Source organism: Condylura cristata, unplaced genomic scaffold, assembly GCF_000260355.1.
Source record: "Condylura cristata isolate star-nosed mole 26May11 unplaced genomic scaffold, ConCri1.0 scaffold00017, whole genome shotgun sequence".
Classification (NCBI taxonomy): domain Eukaryota; kingdom Metazoa; phylum Chordata; class Mammalia; order Eulipotyphla; family Talpidae; genus Condylura; species Condylura cristata.
The window spans coordinates 7,520,980-7,528,511 of record NW_004567118.1 but is presented as its reverse complement, the minus strand read 5'-3'; positions in this window follow the sequence as shown (position 1 = coordinate 7,528,511).

The following is a 7,532-nucleotide window of genomic DNA, read 5'->3' as shown; positions in this document are numbered from 1 at the left end:
AGTGCCAGAGATCTCTGGGTCTCCCCCTTAGCTCTGTCTCCAGCTCCCCCATCCCCTCTGCCTCTCCAGTATGCAGCTCTAGTTCCCTGCTCACCTCCCAACAGAAGTCCTCATATGAATCTGGGAAGCGCTTTAATATTTCTAGCCTGGCACAGACTTCACGTACTACCCAGACAAAAAGGCCAGGGAGAAGTGGTCCCTGGGATGCCACCCCCACCCCAGCAATCTGTGGAGATGCCAATGCTGTTTATCCAGACCTTCCCTGGTGCCCGAAGAACTGTCTCCTCCCTTCTGCAAGAAGCTTCTGACAAGGACAAGAGTTCTCCAGCCCATCCCCCACCCTCCACCAACCATTCCTTAGGGAAAGAGCAGCCTTCCCCAGGCCACCTGCCAGCTGGGTGCCACCTCAAAGACCCTGCCCTTCCCCCACACTGGGAAGGGGACAGCTCAACCTCCATCCAAGGAGATTTGAGGAAGGACTTTCTGCCCCCAGGAGCTTGGAGGTGTCTATCAGAAGACTTAATGCCAAGCCCCTGGCACAGCTGCTTGGAGTCTTAAGTAGTGAGCTGTAGACAACACAACATTCCCCCACACACACACAGGTGATCCTCCAAGCATCGGTGTCCTGGCCTCCCTGGTGAGGGTCAGTTCCTGACAATGTCCTGATGCCCCTTAGCAGGAGAGGTTGACCAAGTTAGTGTCCACTTGGTGAACATGCTGGAGCCTTTGAGCCTGTATACAGATGGGAAGCAATGGAAAAACAAGTCAAGAACCTGTTAGCAAGGTCCCAGTTGAGAGAAAAGTTTTTAATGTTCAGAAAGGCCCAGAAGGAAGCATACCACCATTAACCCCAGTTACCTGACTGGGGCGGGAGTGTTTTGTATTCTGTGGGCTTTTGTGTTGTTTGGATTTTATAACAAACATGTAGCACGTTCATAATTTCTTAAATGAAACAATTTATGAACATGACTTAGGAAATGGAGGGGAGAGGGCCAGGCAAGGGGGCACTTCTTGCCTTCAAGGCCAGGACAAGTCCACACATTTCCTTTTTCCCCCAAGGAGGGGTCTGCCCCTCCCCCGCCTCCCCGCCCTAGCTCCCACTAAATCTTTCCTGGGAGCACCTGCTCAGGCCAGGCAGAGTGTGTAGAGGGCCTGGTCTCTGCCCAGGGAGGGGAGGGAAAGCTGGAGGGAGGCAGTACCTCAACAGTCACACACACACACACACATGTGCGCTGCTGCGCTGTTGCCAAGGGGGAGCTGAAGAAGTGGGGGGATGTGTGGTGCAGGGGTCTCCTAGAGTGCTGGGGAGCTACAGTAATATGTGCCCGTGAGGGAGAGCGCATGCACCTGCGTGCACACCCCGCCCCCACACCCTCAAACCTACACTCAGCCAACTGGGGTTTGCTCATGCTGACACCCCCATACCATGTTGTACACCCTCCAAACTGCTGTCACCCCCTCAACCCCTGCTCCATCAATACTAGGCCCTGATGGAAGCAGAAACAGGAAGTCCAGGGCCAAAGGAGGAAGCTTCCTGTATCCAGGTGAGGCCTCCCAGGGCTCCGCAGCCTCCTTCCCTGCTCCCTCTCAGTCCCACTAGGGCTGGACCCTCAGAGAGAGAACCAAGACCCAGACCCTGAGCAGGGGAGGCAAGTCCAGGTGAGGGCAGGAAGGCCCCTCACCCTCCACCGCCCCCAACTGTTCTGAATGTTCCTGAATGGCTTTTTCCAATCCTCTGAAGAAGACTTTCCCAGCACACCTGGGATGAAGTGCAACTGATGGAGGCTAACTAATAACACAAGGGAAGAGGGAAAAGGGGCCTTGCCTGGGGGCGTGCAGTCAGACCGCAGCAAAGGCTGGAGGGAAACCCACGCAGGCCTCCACCCTGGGCAGCTCCTCTTTCATTCTCCCCGCTGGGACACCAGAACAAGCTTCCCACGCACAGGCACTGGAGGTTACCCAGCTCCTAGGGCTCTTTTTTGTCTTCCCAAGTCTTTGTCAGAACTCCTCGCCCTGCAGTGGGCCTGGGCAGCCACCTGGCCTCTCGGGCCTCTGTTTCCCTGTGTAGAGCCCAAGTCACGATGCCAGCAACTAGGATCCAACGAGACAATGAAAATATGTAGCATTAACGGCTGTTTCTCTTTTTCTAAATGAAGGCGGCCCTTGGGGGGCGGTCAGGAGGAAGGGTGGAATAAAGGTGAGTTCCTGCCAGGTGCAAGAGCCCTTCAAGGAAGGGACCAACCACAGCCGTTGAGCAGCACCCAGAGGCCTGAGTGGGAACTGCACGCTCCCCACTGCCCAGGCGGAGTGGGGACAGCCCAGAGGCAGAGGTCTAGCCCTCCGCCGGCTGGGGGTGGGACACGTGCTGGGGAGAGAGCCAGAGGGGAGGAGCCTGAGTCCACCTGTGGGGCGCTCTTTGCCTCAAGGGGTCTCTGGGCCTCTGGGCCTGGGCTGCATGGAGGGGGGCAGTGTGGGGGAAACATGTGACTTCGGGACTGGGGCTGCAGGAGGAGGAGTTGTAAGGAGGGAGCTAGGTGAGGCTGAGGAGAGCAGGGCCAGCAAGGGTGGACTGCAGTGTCCAGACGCTCACGGGTGTGTGTGTGTGTGTGTGTGTGTGTGTGTGTGTGTGTGTGTGCAGAGGGACAGCCGGCTGTTCAAAATGCAGGGAGGCCCTGCGGGCCAGTCCCCTGCCTCCAAGTTACTCCCAAACCAGGTGAGTTGGTGGTAATGGCATTGGCTTCCTGCACCATCCCCCCACCCCTTACCCCCCACCAAGAGCCACCTCAAACAGTTCCTACCTTCCTCCCTTCTTCCCCACCCCAAGTGAGGCTCCCTCAGGTCAAGCCCTTCTTGGGAAGTTCCTTCTGGTGTGTCCTCAGTTGTCCCCCTCCTTTCTGCCTGGCTGGGGAGGGGGGAAACCACTGTTTTAGTCATGCCAGATAATCACCTCTGGTCACTCTCTGTCTGGCCTCTTCCTCCAAGTAACTCCAAGTATCTCTTAGACATTATCTCACCCTGCAGGCTTGGGGGGAGGGAAAAGGGAGGAGGAGATGTAGGAAGCCGCATGTACAAAGAAAGAAACTGAGGCCAGGAAAGACCCCAGGCTCACCTGCCCTGCTCCCCCACATAGGCTGGGAAGGTGACTCAGAGAGGCAGTGGGAGCAGACAGCAGACAGGACTTCCCAGAGGAGGGTGCAATGGTGAGAGCTTGGAAATTTGAGTGAGTGCTAGACTCCATGTTAAAGGCTTTATTGGGAATTATCTCGCCCTGCCTCCCAATAAGAGAGGCACTACAATCTACAGTATGTATCTTCTTTTTACAGATGGGGAACATGCAACCATTTGTCCCAGACCACTCAGTGAGCAAGTAGGGAGGCTAGGAAGAATTCAAGTTCAGAATTTGACTCCAGGGATAGCCTCTCAGTAGTCTGCTAAGAGAGAGCATGCCTGGGGTGACCTCCCATGAACCCTCCTGAAGGGCTAACAGAGTGCTTGAGATTTCTGTCAAGGTTACTGGTATGTCACCTCACTCCCGTGAGAATGGCCCATATTAAAAAAAAAAAAAAGAAAAGAAAAAGAAAAAATTACAACCCGGCAATTCACTTCTAGGAATTTACCCAAAGTTCACAAAAACATTAATGTGAAAGGAAACCTGCACTCCTAAGTTTATTGCAGCACTATGTACAATAGGTAAGCTATGGAAACAACGCAAATGTCCAAAAGCAGATGACTGGATCAAGACAATGTGGGACATATACACAGTGGAGCACTATTCAGCCACCAAAAAGTTAAACTCATGCCGTTCACAGCCACATGGATGGAGCTGGAAGGGGTCATGCTCAGTGAGATAAGCCAGAAGGAAAGAAAAATATTTTGGATGGTTTCACTTCTAGGAGGAACGTAGGGGAACCAAATATGGGATCAGGGGAAAAAAAACAAATAGCAGGCAAGCTATAAATCAGAGCCTTTTAGCTAGGGCGGAGGAGGGAAGGAGATCAAAACATGGGAGGGAAGAACTGGAGACTGGGGTGACAGTTCACGGGTGTCTCGGTGGTGGTGATTTTATGGGGATTACATGTCCTGAGAGGAGAACGAATAATGAAGTGAAAAATTTTTTTTCTTAAAGATTTATTTATTTTTGCACACAGAACTGGGGTATAGGCCAGATGTGCAGGGGAGGTGAGAGGATTCACCAGAGACAGTGTGAGGAGCAGAACAGGCAGATCGACAAAGGACACAGTGCTAAGAGGAGCAGTGGGTAACAGGAGAGGTCTGCTGCACCATGTGGGCCAGCTCCGGGGCTGGGGATTGAACTCACACTGAAACAGCTGCGGCTGGTTTGCAGTGCTGTGTCCTAACCCATTGGGCCATGAGGGAGGGCTAAAAAAAAAAAAATATATATATATATATATCAAAGAAAAAACAAATATTGGTGAGGGCTTGAAGAAAAAGGAACCTTCATACACTAGAATGTAAACTCGTCCAGCCCCTCTGGAAAACCCTATGGAAGTTCCTCTATTGAAAATAGAGCTTCCATATGGTACAGCAATTCCAATCCTAGGTTTCTACCCAAATAATAGAATATCACTAACTTGAAGGAATATATATACATTCCTATGTTCACTGTAACCCTATTTACAATATCCAACTTTTGGAAGCACCTAAATGCTCATCAACAGAACAGTGGATTAAGAAAAGGAACTATGGAAACACAGTGGAATACTACTCAGCTATAAAAAATGATGAATTCTTGTCCTTTGACACAATGAGGATAGGACTGCAGGGGATTATGCCAAGTAAAATAAGTCAGGAGAAGAAAGACAAACACTACATGATTTCACGTATGTGTAGCATACAGAAAAGACAGACAAGAACACAAGGGAACGGACCAAACTAAATCAAAGTAAACCCTAGAAATCCGACTGCAGAATGAGGCTACTGGAGGGTGGAGCATGGTAATGAAGGTGGGCAGGGCTGCATGGTCTATGGTGAAGGACTATGGGTGCTTTGGTTGTGGGAGTTTTGGGCTGAAATACATCTGATGAGGTGTGGACTGGTACCCCTAAATCCTATTCAGTGGCAAACCAATGTCCCCTCAATAAAGGGGAAAAGAAAAGAGAAAAGGTTACGGTGCAACTGGACTGTGCTACCGCCCAGTCTCCCAGTCACTCTGGCTCTAGCCACGGCTGGCTCTCCCTCCCCAGCTCTCATAGCTCACAAAACCTGAGACTTGTGCCCCAAGTGGAAAGTGAGCTGGAAGAGGTCAGTCGTATTCCTTTTCCTGTGTGTACTGAATCCAGGTCTTTTTGCCACGCTTATGCCTCCTCCCCTCTCCTGCCCTCTGTCCACCCACTCTTCCCAGTGTCCAGCGAGCAGGGGGGATCATTCCCTAACTCTGCCCCACTCCAGGCCTGGATCAGGAACATTTCCCATTGTGCACCCCTGGGACCTGGGAACCCTTTTCCTAACAGTGAGGCGGAGGCTCTCCATGTGCTAGAGAGGTCCCCACCCTTTGTTGGGCAGGATAAGACTTTCTTGGACACGGGACTTCATGGCAGCCAAGACCCAGCTCAGCCAGGATGGGAAGGTAGATGCCCCAGCCTGGCCAGGCCTGGGCCCACCTGTCTCTCAGCTGCGTCCCTCATTAGAATAGCAAATGGGAGGCAGTACAGGGCCACCTTATCTGATGGGAGCCCACTCAGGCCCCCTCCCCCGGAAAAGCCTCATTACCTGGGCCCCCACCCCTGGCTGTGCCTGCCTGTTTACTCTGTCATAAGAACAACACGACTCAGCAAGACTTCAAAGGAGTCTCCTGATGCCTGATGGTGCTCCTGTGCGGGAGGGAGGCAGGGAGAGCACAGGAGAAAGCTGAGGGCCAAGGGCTGGGGGAGGTAGGGGCTCCGGCCTGGCCCTCCCCTCTGAGCCAGGCCCTCCCCTCTGAGCGCAGTGAGCACTCGCTGTAGGCGGGAACCAGCATTGAGGCCATGCTGCCCAGCCCTCAGGCGCCCCCCCCCCCAGTTTTAGAAAATAATACAGCCCATGGAGAGCCCCTGACACACACACACACCCACCAGGACGTGTGTTCTCGAGTGTGGCAGCTGACCCTTCTGTCCGCCTGGCTGTGGCTGCCAGGCTGCAGGTTGACGAAGGCAGCCCAGCCTCCACCACCCCACATGAGCCCCAGCGGAGCCTGAGGACCCCCTGTTCACCTGGCAGGGCAGGCTCCTGCCCGGTTTGATAATGCAGCTCTCTCTACCGGCAGAGTCCTCCATCAACCCCTCTGCTCACCTGGGTGAGGTGGGTCTTTTGGGGTCTGCCTTGAGCCTTCCAGCTGCAGTAACCATCTTGAAACTCTGCCTCTGGGCAGAACTGGGGGTGGGGGAGGGAAGCAGGTTAGAGGTGTCCTCTGCTCCCTCGCCCCTGGAGAACCCACAGGTGCGGAGTGGGATCAGAGAGAGTGTGCTGGCCGTTGCCCTTTCCTCCTTCACCTCCTCGGGTACCCACCCCAGGGGTGGCCCAGGGAAGCATCACCTTCAGGGGTTTCTCTTCCCACCTGCCCTCTCCATCCCTGGCCTCATTAAGGAGGGCGGTTAACCTCAAAAGACAGGCAAATTAAAGTCCTGAAGCTGATCAAATAGGAGGCGCCCAGAGGGTAAGTGGAAGGCAACGGCCTTGGAAGCCTCCAGCTCCCATGCTCCTCAGGAGCTCCCTTTTTCCCAGCTTCAAAAATGACCAGAGGTTGAAGGAAGGGGTTTGGAGCAGAGCACAGAAATGCTGAGATTCTGGAGCAGAAACTGCCTGATGACCCAGAGTATCTGAACTCACTGGGGGACAGCCCCTTCCACAAAGCCCCAGCATTTGCAGCAGCAACTGGGGCTACAGACAGCCCTGGCTTCTCTGGGTGTCAGTGAGGCCCAAAGCACCCCCCCCCGGACAGGTCCCACAGCCCAGCCAAGGAAGGTCAGCTCCGACAGGTCTCCCTGGTGGTGTGGAAGGCTTTAGGCACAGAGAGTGCTCCTAGCTGTCTGTTAATGCTCCCGAAGAAACAGAACTGGTGCACTAAGCCAGACTTCACAGATGTGAATGCTCAAGGCGTTTATTTACTTCTATCAACAAACACTTATCTGGCACTTTCTAGGAGCCTGAAGCTCTTTAGCCACTTTACAAATACTAGCTCATCTAATCCTCACAAAACCCAGCAAGGAAGTAGGGTCCTTCCCCCTGCTGCGGCATGGAAGCAGCACAGAGAAGCTCAGCCTGGATAGTCGGTTGACATCAAAGTGTGACAGTGGTCACAACTGGAGCTGAGCTGTGCGACCCTTGGCCATCATAGCAATTTTAGGCCCAGCTAACTATGCTTAGTTGTTTGTGACAATCACGGATGTCGTTGTGGTGACATTCCCCAGCCACATTCCCAGTGCACCCCCCACCGCCACACCTTGCCTGGGTTTCCTCATCAGTCCCAGCCGATGAGAGAATTCCCTGGCACTCACTCCTCCTCGAGAGGGCTCCAGCAGGAGCACCCCCTCACC